Genomic DNA, 10047 nt, shown 5'->3' with positions numbered 1-10047 from the left:
CATGAGCTTGGCTCCAAACAGAAATGGTTCTGATCCTAGCCCTGCCATTTCCTTGCTGTGTGACGTTGGGAAGTTACTTAACATCTCTGAGATCCCCTGCTCTGTATTTGGCAGAAAGAATAAATTGCTACCTAACATGGTTGTTGTAAGGATGAAGTAAAATGACCCAAGTAATGTTTCTGGTCACATAAGAGCAATACCACTTTATTTAATATGAGATATTAGGTATCTCATCCTTAAATGAAATAATCCCTGTGAAGCGTTAGGACAGTGGCTTGGTGAAAGCTCCACATTTAATAGCTATTATTATCATCCTCATCATTTTCATCACCCTCTTCAACCGGTTCCCGTTCCTTCCCTCTGACCACCAGGTGGCAGCCTGGGGCCATGGAACCCGAGCCCTCTTTCTCTTTGGGCTGTCACCTCACAGAGGGCTTTGGTCTTTGGGTGACAATAACTACAGGGCTGTTGATTGAGCTCTTACCCCACGTGGTGCATGGGGAGCACTTAACAAGCACTTTGTAAGGACGTAAGGAGGGAGGTACAGCTATGCATCTTGGACAGGAAGGAAGATGTGCTCTGGCAGGAGGAGAGCTAATGGGGCAGGGCCGGGACTCAGTCCCCTCTGCCGGGGGCCTGGGTGCGGGGCCACTGAGACAGGTGGCCTTCTGGTGGGCTCTGCGGTCTTCATTTGGCAGAGAAGGACAGTGAGGCCCCAGGCATTAGAAGCCGTGGCCCCGACGCCCAGGAAGGTGCCCTTGCCCACACAGCCTGACTTCCAGGTGGTGTCTCATCAGTTAGTGTCCCCACTGCTGTGGGGCCCCACCTGGGCTCTCTGTGGGACCCTGAGAACCCCAGGAAAGCAAGCACCCTCATCTGATATGACTTCTTCAAACCCCCAGGTAACTTTGTCACTGGAGACACAGTGATTTGTGGGACACTTCCTCCAAATCCCAGCTAACCCCCCTTGACTGAACTCCTCTAGCAATTGTATTTTCAGCTGGGTGGCCTCTAATTCCCTTGGACCCAAACATTCCCCGGCAGGCACATGTGCAGGCATGTGTCCTGCTGGGGTCCCTCAGCCCACAGGTCTGAGCCAGAGGCCTGAGACCACCAGCGTGTCCCTCTCAGTATCTACCTCCTTTCCTCCCTGCTGGGAGTCTCACTTGACAGCAGCCAAGGCGCGCACACCCCCCACCCCACCCCTCCACCCTGAGCAACCCTCAGAGGAACACCCTCGTTAGGGTTAGGCCCTCGGTTTCCTCCTCTCCACATGGGGATGTGGATGAGGACATACTACGGTGAGATAGTGAATGAGCTGAAAGCAGTCTGGACTCTAACAGAGCTAGTTAGCTGCAGTTATCCTAGAGGGTCTACCTGCCCCCCCCCCAGCCCCGCCCTAGCCCTCCATGACTATCAGGGGCCCCCTCTCTCCCCTCTCTGGAAGTGAGGACCCCGAGGGACAGCAGCTCCTCCCAGAGGCTGAGAGGGGCCATGGAGGCGGAGCCCACCGTGGGCGTGCAGGGCTCGGGGCTGCTGGGCATCACCAGTTCTGGCTGCGGACAGGGCCGAGGACCTGCGGCTCTGACAAGGCGCAGGGTCAGGCTTGGGGCCGGACCTGCTGAGCGCCAGTGGGAATACAGGGCCAGGGAGGGAGGCGGGCGGCGCGGGGCCAGCCCCAGCCAGCAGACAGGGAGCAGACACAGGGAGGCGCTGCAGGTGGTGGCTCTGTGACCAGGACAGAATTATTGAATCACTGAGGCCCAGGTACTGGATCTTTTGTAACCCATAAGCCAGCGGGTCCTCCTGCCCCTAAGAAGGAGCTCAGATCGCTTCAGATTCCTTGTGGGAGTTCTAGTCCCTCCTGCAGATTTATGCTCACACTGGACCTCCTGCTGTGGGCTTGGAGCTGTGCCCTCCCCCCCCACCCCCACCCCCCACCCCCGTCTCCTCCCAGGTGCTGGCCTTGGCACGGATCCTGTTTCATTTCCCTACATCCATGCTATACTGAAAAACAAAATTAAAAACAACTCTCTCAACTACTCTCTGGAGCAGAGGACTCCAGGCCTTTCCGGGGGGTTATGCCTCACTTAGCTCAGAGCTCAGTAGCACACCAGTGGCCAACCAAGACCTGCCTCCTCCTAGCAAGACCCCGACCCATCCCTCTCCCGCTAATGCGGAGGTTAGCTCCTGCCGCAGCCTGGATACCGGAATTCGAGTCGGCGTGTGGAGCAGCTCCGGGTTAGATACCCAGGCCCATGGCCTCACCTTCCTCACAGGTGTGTCTCGTGTCTGAAACCTCATTCCTCTCTCAGGGGTCTTGATCCCCATGACTCAAAAATACATGGCATTCAGGCAATAGCTTTCTAACTTTTTAAATATAACAGAAACATTTTGCTCACAATCAAACTTCATGCAGGAACCCCAGTGCCTATAAAGCAGTAAAAACAGACCTGCTCAGCTGAGTCTGGACGAGGCAGAGGGAAGGGGAGCTCTTAATCCCAGGCTCAGATTCCACCAGGTGCTGCCCTCCATGCCCCCTGCCTTCCCCACCACACACACACACACACACACACACACACACACACACCTCACAGGGATCTAAGGCATCCAGGGCCTGGAGAACACAATGGGAAATTAAAATGTCTCTTTAACCATGTCAGGGCGTTCAGTTTAACTCTTAGTAAGATAAATGCCAGTTAAAACCGCACTGAGTTGCTCTATTGCTCCATCCGATTGGCAAAGATCCCAAAGTTTGGAAATACTCTGTTTGGGCAAAGGTATAGGAAACAGACACTCTTATGCATCATAGGTGAGATTCTCAATGGATGCAACCCCTGCAAGGGCAATTTGGTAATAATATCTGTAACAGAAACTCATATAACCTGAGACCCAGAAGTTCCACAGGGGCAGGAATTTATGCTACAGCTGATCTCTGCACAGGGAAAGTGACCTTGAGTATTGTTTGTGAACAAACTCAACATCACCAATGTGGTACGCCCATTCAACGGAACACTTCAGATCCACTAAAATGAGAAAACTTTCTCTGTGGATCAGGAAAAGATCTTCTAAACAAATACGTCCTGGAGCCCATCCTGGAACTAACAGGCTTCTCCATTACTATTATGCTATGGGGCGGAAGGATGTATGTGTTTTGAAAGAATTTGCATTGGCTGCAGGTAAGAGGGGGCAGGAAAAGACAAGGTGGGGCAGTTCTATGATACGTGTACAGTCTGTATGGAAGAAATATTTACTACTTTTGATTGGATGACAGGCAACAGTCCTGAAAGTTCCTGCACATATGGGAGGCAGTGGCCTCTGGTGGTCGCTACCGAGGTTGATTCAAAAAGCTCCCAACGCAGCTTTAGGAATGTGAGCGGAGTGTTGTGAGCTGTTCCCGGGTGATTAACCGGCAGCAGCTACCTTATCTCTTTCTCTCCCTCTCCAGCCAGCTGTAATTCAATTTAGGGCATCTCAGAATTGTTCTCTTTCCATGCACATTGCTAGGTGGATGAGGCAAAGTAATAGGACAGTGTGCAAAGTAGGCTACCATGTATGGAAATAAGTGGGAAGAACAAAGAGGTATTTTCTTGTAATTGCATAAAATAGTTCTGCAAGTGTAACAAGCAACTTGAACTCTGGCTCTCTGTAGAGAGAATGGGGTGGTGAGGGAAAAGGGATGGAGGCAAACCATTCATTGTCTGCCCCTTTGAGTTTTGAACTGTGTGATAGTATATCCTGTTCAAAAAATATATAAGAACAAAGAACTAAAAGAAAACATCTGCATGAAACAAAACTAAGACTTGTCTTAGTCTCCTGCTTTACCTGTACATAGAGGGATTTTTACTTTCAAGGAATCCAAAGTCAAGATGTAAATTTTATTTTGAAATGTTTTCTAATTTTGCTCAGTAAATAGGCTTCTAGACTTCTAAGCTCAAAGAGCTCTAGGACTCCTGGCTCCTGCTTCGAGTATAGAACTCTGCAAAGAGCATTGCTCTCACCCTTACAGAAAAGGAAAAAAGGAAATAATCTAAAAAATGACCCCTGTCTTGAACTCATCAAAGAGCTGAGACTGAAGTCTGTGAACTGAGTAGGGCAGACACAGGTCCTTGCTTACCTGTTATAGCTGGGAGAAAGAATGCCACCAAACTTTTTAAGGAATCATTATTTTTAATGAATGCTAAAGGCCAAGGGGGACCCGCATGGATGTATGGAGCCCTTGGGAGCTGAAGGCGTGAGGGAAATCCACACCCACTCGCTCTTCTCTGTGGACCACACCGGATGCTCACAAGAAAAACTGTGGGAAGGGGAGAGACCTGAAGAAAACCTCTCTTGGTGCAGGTCTGCGGGGTGGGGGAGGGGAGACCAATGCTTCAGGAAATACATGAAGTTCCATGTAGATCCTTCTCCCTATATCTCTGTGGAAAAATAAATAAATAAACCTTTGGGAAAAGAGCAGCAAAGTCTGTTGTCCTTAGGGCCCAGGAGAAGACCCGTTGCAGCTAGGACTAATCCTTTACCCCTGGGGGAGGGAAAAATACCTCCAGACAGTGAGTCTCCTGCACATGGAGGGGGTGTGGGAGGGTCACTGAAATATGCCCCATCTCCACTCCAGCCCCAAGCCCAGGCTAACAAGCACTGAATAGCGCTAACAGCAATCGATTGCTAGGGGATGATCAAGAGCAGGAAGAGACATTTTCTCTAAGATACGGGCACAAAGAGGGCCCTCAAGTGAGGGCTTATTAAGATGTCAGGTCACCTCGAATTCATAAGTACCTCTAGTGCAGCGGCAGTAAAACTCCTTGCAAAATATTTAGTAGAAATTGACAAGCTAATGGTAACATTGATAGGAAAGGTAAAGGAACTTGAACAGCCTGTTCTCCCGCCCTCACCCAGTGTTCCTCAGGCTGAGTGACTGTTCAGTGAAGTTAGAAGTTAAAAATCAATTAATGACCAAACCCACAGTTTCCTCGGTGCTTTTCTCTCTATTCCATCTGTCTATCCACCTTTCTGTCTGTCTGTCTGTCCAACTTGCTAGGTAGGCCTGAGTCAACCCAGAGAGCCTTGGTTGTTGCTGAACCAAGGTCTGTCTTCCGGCATCCTGCATGTGTGTATGCATGTGTGCATGTGTGTGTGTGTGTATATGCATGTGTTTATGGCAGACGTGTGTGTGTACGCATGTGTGCGTGTGTACGTGCATGTGTTTATGGCAGACGCAGAGGCAGGAAGAAATGAGTGGGAATGAGACGTTCTTTTCTTGGAGGAAAAGCCAGAGATGACATCTGTTCGGAAATATCCTGCCTCTCTCATGGATAAATATAGCGATGGTAGTTGATGTGTGGCTGAACAATACTTTCGAAACAAATCTGGGCAGAGTCCCTTGGAGAGGTGGCTGCTGCTGGCTCTCCCATTGCTCTTCTGTACCCTGAGCTCCCAGACAATGGTCAGGAGGGAGAGCAAGGAGGGGATCTGTGCTCTGCATCCCCAGCAATCTGTCAAAGCAGAGGAGTAGCAGGAGCAGCGATGCTCCTTAAAGGGCTGCTGGGCAGAAGGTCCGGGTCACCAAATGTCCCCCTCCAGAGAAGATCCCCAGAAGTCACTTCTCTCTGTGATGGGTGAGTGAGAGCTCAGAACATGAGGGCAGCCCCACAGAGGCATATTCACCAAGTGCGGTGGCTGGAGCAGATCACTGGAGCTAAGAACACATGATTTGAACCCAAGAGTGCCATTAAAATGACGTGGCCCCCAGCACAGCGGAGGCACCTGCCAGCCAGAACATGGACTCCAGCCCATGACAACAGGGAGGTAAGACAGCCACAGCATTTCACACCAGCTGAGACTTCGCTCCCCTTAGACCATATGCAGTCGATCCTCCCAGCAGCCCTGTGAGGTAGGTATTGTCATCCCATTTTTCAGATGGGGAGACTGAGAGCAGGAGTGATTCCGTGATTTACCCAGCATTTCACAGGTGGTCATGGCAGAGCTGGGCTTTGCCTCTTCTGGAACTGACTCTATGAGAAGGTGGGTGAAGTTCTGCTGGCACCTCAGTTCAACCCTGCCTATCAGAGGCTTTGTTAACTGTGGTCACTGACAGGGCAGCACCTGGTCCTAATTCTTGTGAGATCGTCACAGGTCCTCGAGAAGGAAGCAGCTGTGAGCTCCACACTTCTCTCACCCTCAGCTTAGCCTGGACCCCCTTACAGTACCTCAAGCATCTGTCCCTCCAACTCTACTGCAGGCCTGGGACACCTCTCTTACCTGGCTAAGCAATAGCATCTTCGGCTCAGGGGCTCCAAGCTCTGGTGAAAAGTTTCTTGACATCTTCTGGACCTGTGGAGTCAGACAGGCCCGAGATCAAATCCCACCTCTGCCTCTCTCCACCTTTGTAGCCTTAGGAAAATCAATGCCCTCTGTATTAATTTTCTAATGCTGCTGAAGCAAATTACCACAAACTTAGTGCCTTAAACAATACAATTTAACATCTCACCATTCTGGAGGAAAGGTGCCAGAATCAGTCTCCCTGGACTAACATAGAGGTGTCTGCAGGGTTGTGCTCCTTCTGGCTCCAGGGAGAATCCATCTGCTTGCCTTTCCCTGCGTTCCTTGGCTCGTGGCCCCACCTCACTTAGACATCTACTTCCATCATTGGGTCTCTTTCTCTGACTCTGGTCTTCCTGCCTCCCTCTTATAAGGACCCCTGTGATTACACTGGTCTCTGGATAATCCAGGATAATCCTCCATTCCCAGATCCTTAATCACATATGCAAAGCCCCTTTGTCATGTATGGGAACCTGTTTTTGGTGATTAAGATGTGGGCATCTTTGGGGGGAGCATTATTCAGCCTACCACACCTCAACATCCTCACCTGGAAACCAGAGGTGACAATCTGGATGGACCTCACATATTACTGTGAGAGCAAAGTTTGTTATGCAGCACCCAGCCCATACCTGGCACAAAGTGGGAAATGGAGTCACGAAAAGGTGGTCTCTCCTCTTCTGCATTGCTTTCTCTGGAATCGCTGGTGCCTGTCCCCAGACCTGGCTCTCAGCAGGGACTTAAGGAATCCATGTTGAAATAAGACGCCAGTGGTGACAAATGGCTCTGACCTCCCAGATGCCAGAGCATGGCTGTTTGCAAACTTAAAGGCTTCTAGGCAGCAGTGGGAGGAATTTGAGCAAAAACATGGAACGGTATGTTCAGGGACATAAATTCCAAGGAATGTTTGTTGGGAGAGTAGAACAGAAAATTATTCCATCTGTGTCCCACACGTTGGAGTTGCTCTCTCCCAGGTTGGCTGGGTTGAGACTCATTCCAACAGCCCAGCTAGAGGCTGAGGTGAGGTTCTCTGCCAGGGAGCGGGGTGGCCTGAGCCCTAGGTCCCCAGAGCAGGTGTTCCCGCCGCTGCCCAGATCTGCGAGGTGACAGGGGCTAGAGCAGCAGGTGGCTAGTCCAGGAGCACAGATGGGAAGACCCCATCTTCTGGGAAGGAAATCACAGCACTGCCGGGGGCTGGGTCCTTAATGGGGAGGCATGGGCCTGGGAGGGGACCAGACCCCCTCCTGATACTTCCTCTCCTGGAAGGCTCTCACGGGCACAGTTTAAACCCAGTTTAATTCAGTTCTCTGATTAGTAAGACATCTTTCAGCATGCCCTTCAATAAATGCATATTTACTTTTAAGTTTTATGGCATAAATTACTACATAGATATATAGTGTACACATTAAAACTTTCAAAAATATTAAAATAATAAGGGACGGAGCTATAAATAAACATAAATAGAAGACCAATAGTTTGATCCTGCATTGGAACCAATGAATGGGTGAGCATGGTACTAAAAAGTACATCTGCATTCATTGTTCTTCTGTTTTCTTGAATCTTGGTTCTTCGTATGTTCACTTCAGTAGGCACCTCTCCTACCAAGCAGGGTTTGAATCTTGTTTCTCCACCTGGCTTATAGAGTTGCCAAAGACTAAGAGCAAAGTGCATGGTACACAGCTGGTGCCTAATAAGTCATTCAGTAAATAGTTTCTGAACATGTACTTTGAGCCCAGCTTTGTGGAAGACTCTGCAGGTTCAAAGAACAAGACATGGGCCCACCTCGTGGAGGGAGCTCCACAGAGTGCCAGGGGGTTGAACTGGGCTTGGGGGAGGCTGTTTCATTTGAGGTAGATGAGCAGAGGAAGAGAGTCAAGCACAGGAGGCGCATGTGCAAAGGCCCAGGGGCCTGCAGGAGCCTGAGGTGAGCCTGATGTGTTTAGGGTGTGATCCCTGGGCAATTATGGGCTGACTCAGGAGGGAATGAAAGGGATGGCAAGAGAGAAGCCTGGTGCTGGGCAGAAGGTGGGCCACTGAGGCTCTAGGTAGGAAAAGTTTGTGGTCAGCCTCACTTCCATGGCTCTCCTACTCTGGAGTCCACTTGTAGTGCCCTTTTCTCCACCCATCTCAGCACAAGGGTAGGAGGAGGACCAGAGGACTGGTGAGAAGGCATCTCTCAGCCCTCTCCCCTCTCCAGTGAGAAGGACACAGACCAAAGCAGAGGCTCTGAGGGCTGGGTTTTATCCATAGACAGGCTCACGGCTCCCACCAAGGCTCCACCAACTTCCTTGTGAAGCCACTATGGGGTCCAGGTTTGAACAAGGGGCTTCCAAGTGGCTCTAGCAAGGGTTCCCACCCAGCTGCCTTCACAGCTCTGCGTGGAATGCCTGCTTCTAGGCCAGTGGTCCCCACCTGTGGATGGGTCCCCTTCCCTGCTCCCTGAGGTGGGAGCCTGTGTTCTTTCCGCTTTGGGCTCAGACCCCTGGCAATGCCCCAGAGCTGGGAGAGTTCCCAGCTGAGCTGGCCGCATTTGTTTGAATGAAGGAACTGTAAATGCTTTCTGAATCTCACTGGCCAGCAAATGGAAGGTGTGAAAACACTGATCCCTGAGGATGGAAGTGGGAGTTGCCTACAGGGAGAAGATCCAGGAGGAGGAGGGCAAGGGCCCCAAACAATTGCCCTGATGCAGCAGGGGCCTTGGGCCTGGAGACCTGGAGACCCGACCACCTGTCTGGGGCCCCAAGCCTCAGTGGTTCAGGCTTCAGTGTGGGATGGGAACTGGATGCGGGATATCAGATTTGGGGAAGTTGAGAGAAAAGTGGTTTATTGTTTCTTCCCAAATCGATGAGACCTAGGAGCATGGAGAGGGCAGGAGAGACGCCCAGAGGTACGTGCTGGGGCTGGGTCCCCATGAGCGGTGTGCTTTGTGTCTTCAAGGAGGTGCGTTGCACAGACCTGCAGATATGACGGGTGGCTTGTTGAGGATTGGAGAAGGAGCATCGCGTGTAAGAGAAATTTGGAGCAAGGGTCATTACGATCCCTTGAAAAACACAGGAGGGAGAGGCCCATTCTAGTCTACTTCAGAATACCCCCAACCCATAAAACCCCAGGACACAGTCACTCTTGGCAGTGGGCTATTTCTGTACGCTGGCTCTGGGGTGCTGGGACAGGGATGAGGAGGGCCTTCAACACCACTGCAGGAATATTGTCAGTCCATCTGGGGCAGGGGTAGCTGACACAGGAGAGCCTGCAGGCGGGACCTCTGTGGTCCCCTAGTTCAGAGACTCAGAGGCAGGAGCTACCACCCAGCCCAGAGGGTTCACTGAGCCCTTGGGGACGGGATCCACCGAGAATGGGACTGGGTCAGGCCCGAGGAAAAGGAGTAAAGGCTGCAGTGTTGGCTCTGTCCATGACCCCCCGGGACCCAGCTTGGGGCCCCTTATCTGGGCAACGAGGAGGGTGGGCTGCATGTCCTCTGGGGTCCCTCTCAGCTCTGATATTCTTGGCTCTGTCTGGGCTCATCCAGGCTCTGCCCTGCCCTTTTCATCTTCCAGCCTGAGCCAAGAGCCCGCCAAATGGTGGGCCACCTGAGAGGCAACTGGGCACCACTGGGGGCCTTCAGAGAAATTGCGAATAGCTGTTAGTTTTCTTCCTGAGAAGGAGGAGAGGTGTGCTGAACCCCATACCACCCCCCGCCCTCTGTGGGCGCAGGGAGAATGTGCCACCCTCTCT

The sequence above is a fragment of the Furipterus horrens genome, unplaced genomic scaffold, assembly GCF_987537825.1.
Source record: "Furipterus horrens unplaced genomic scaffold, mFurHor1.1.pri manual_scaffold_6, whole genome shotgun sequence".
NCBI classification, from domain to species: Eukaryota; Metazoa; Chordata; class Mammalia; order Chiroptera; family Furipteridae; genus Furipterus; species Furipterus horrens.
This window is presented reverse-complemented; position numbering follows the sequence as displayed.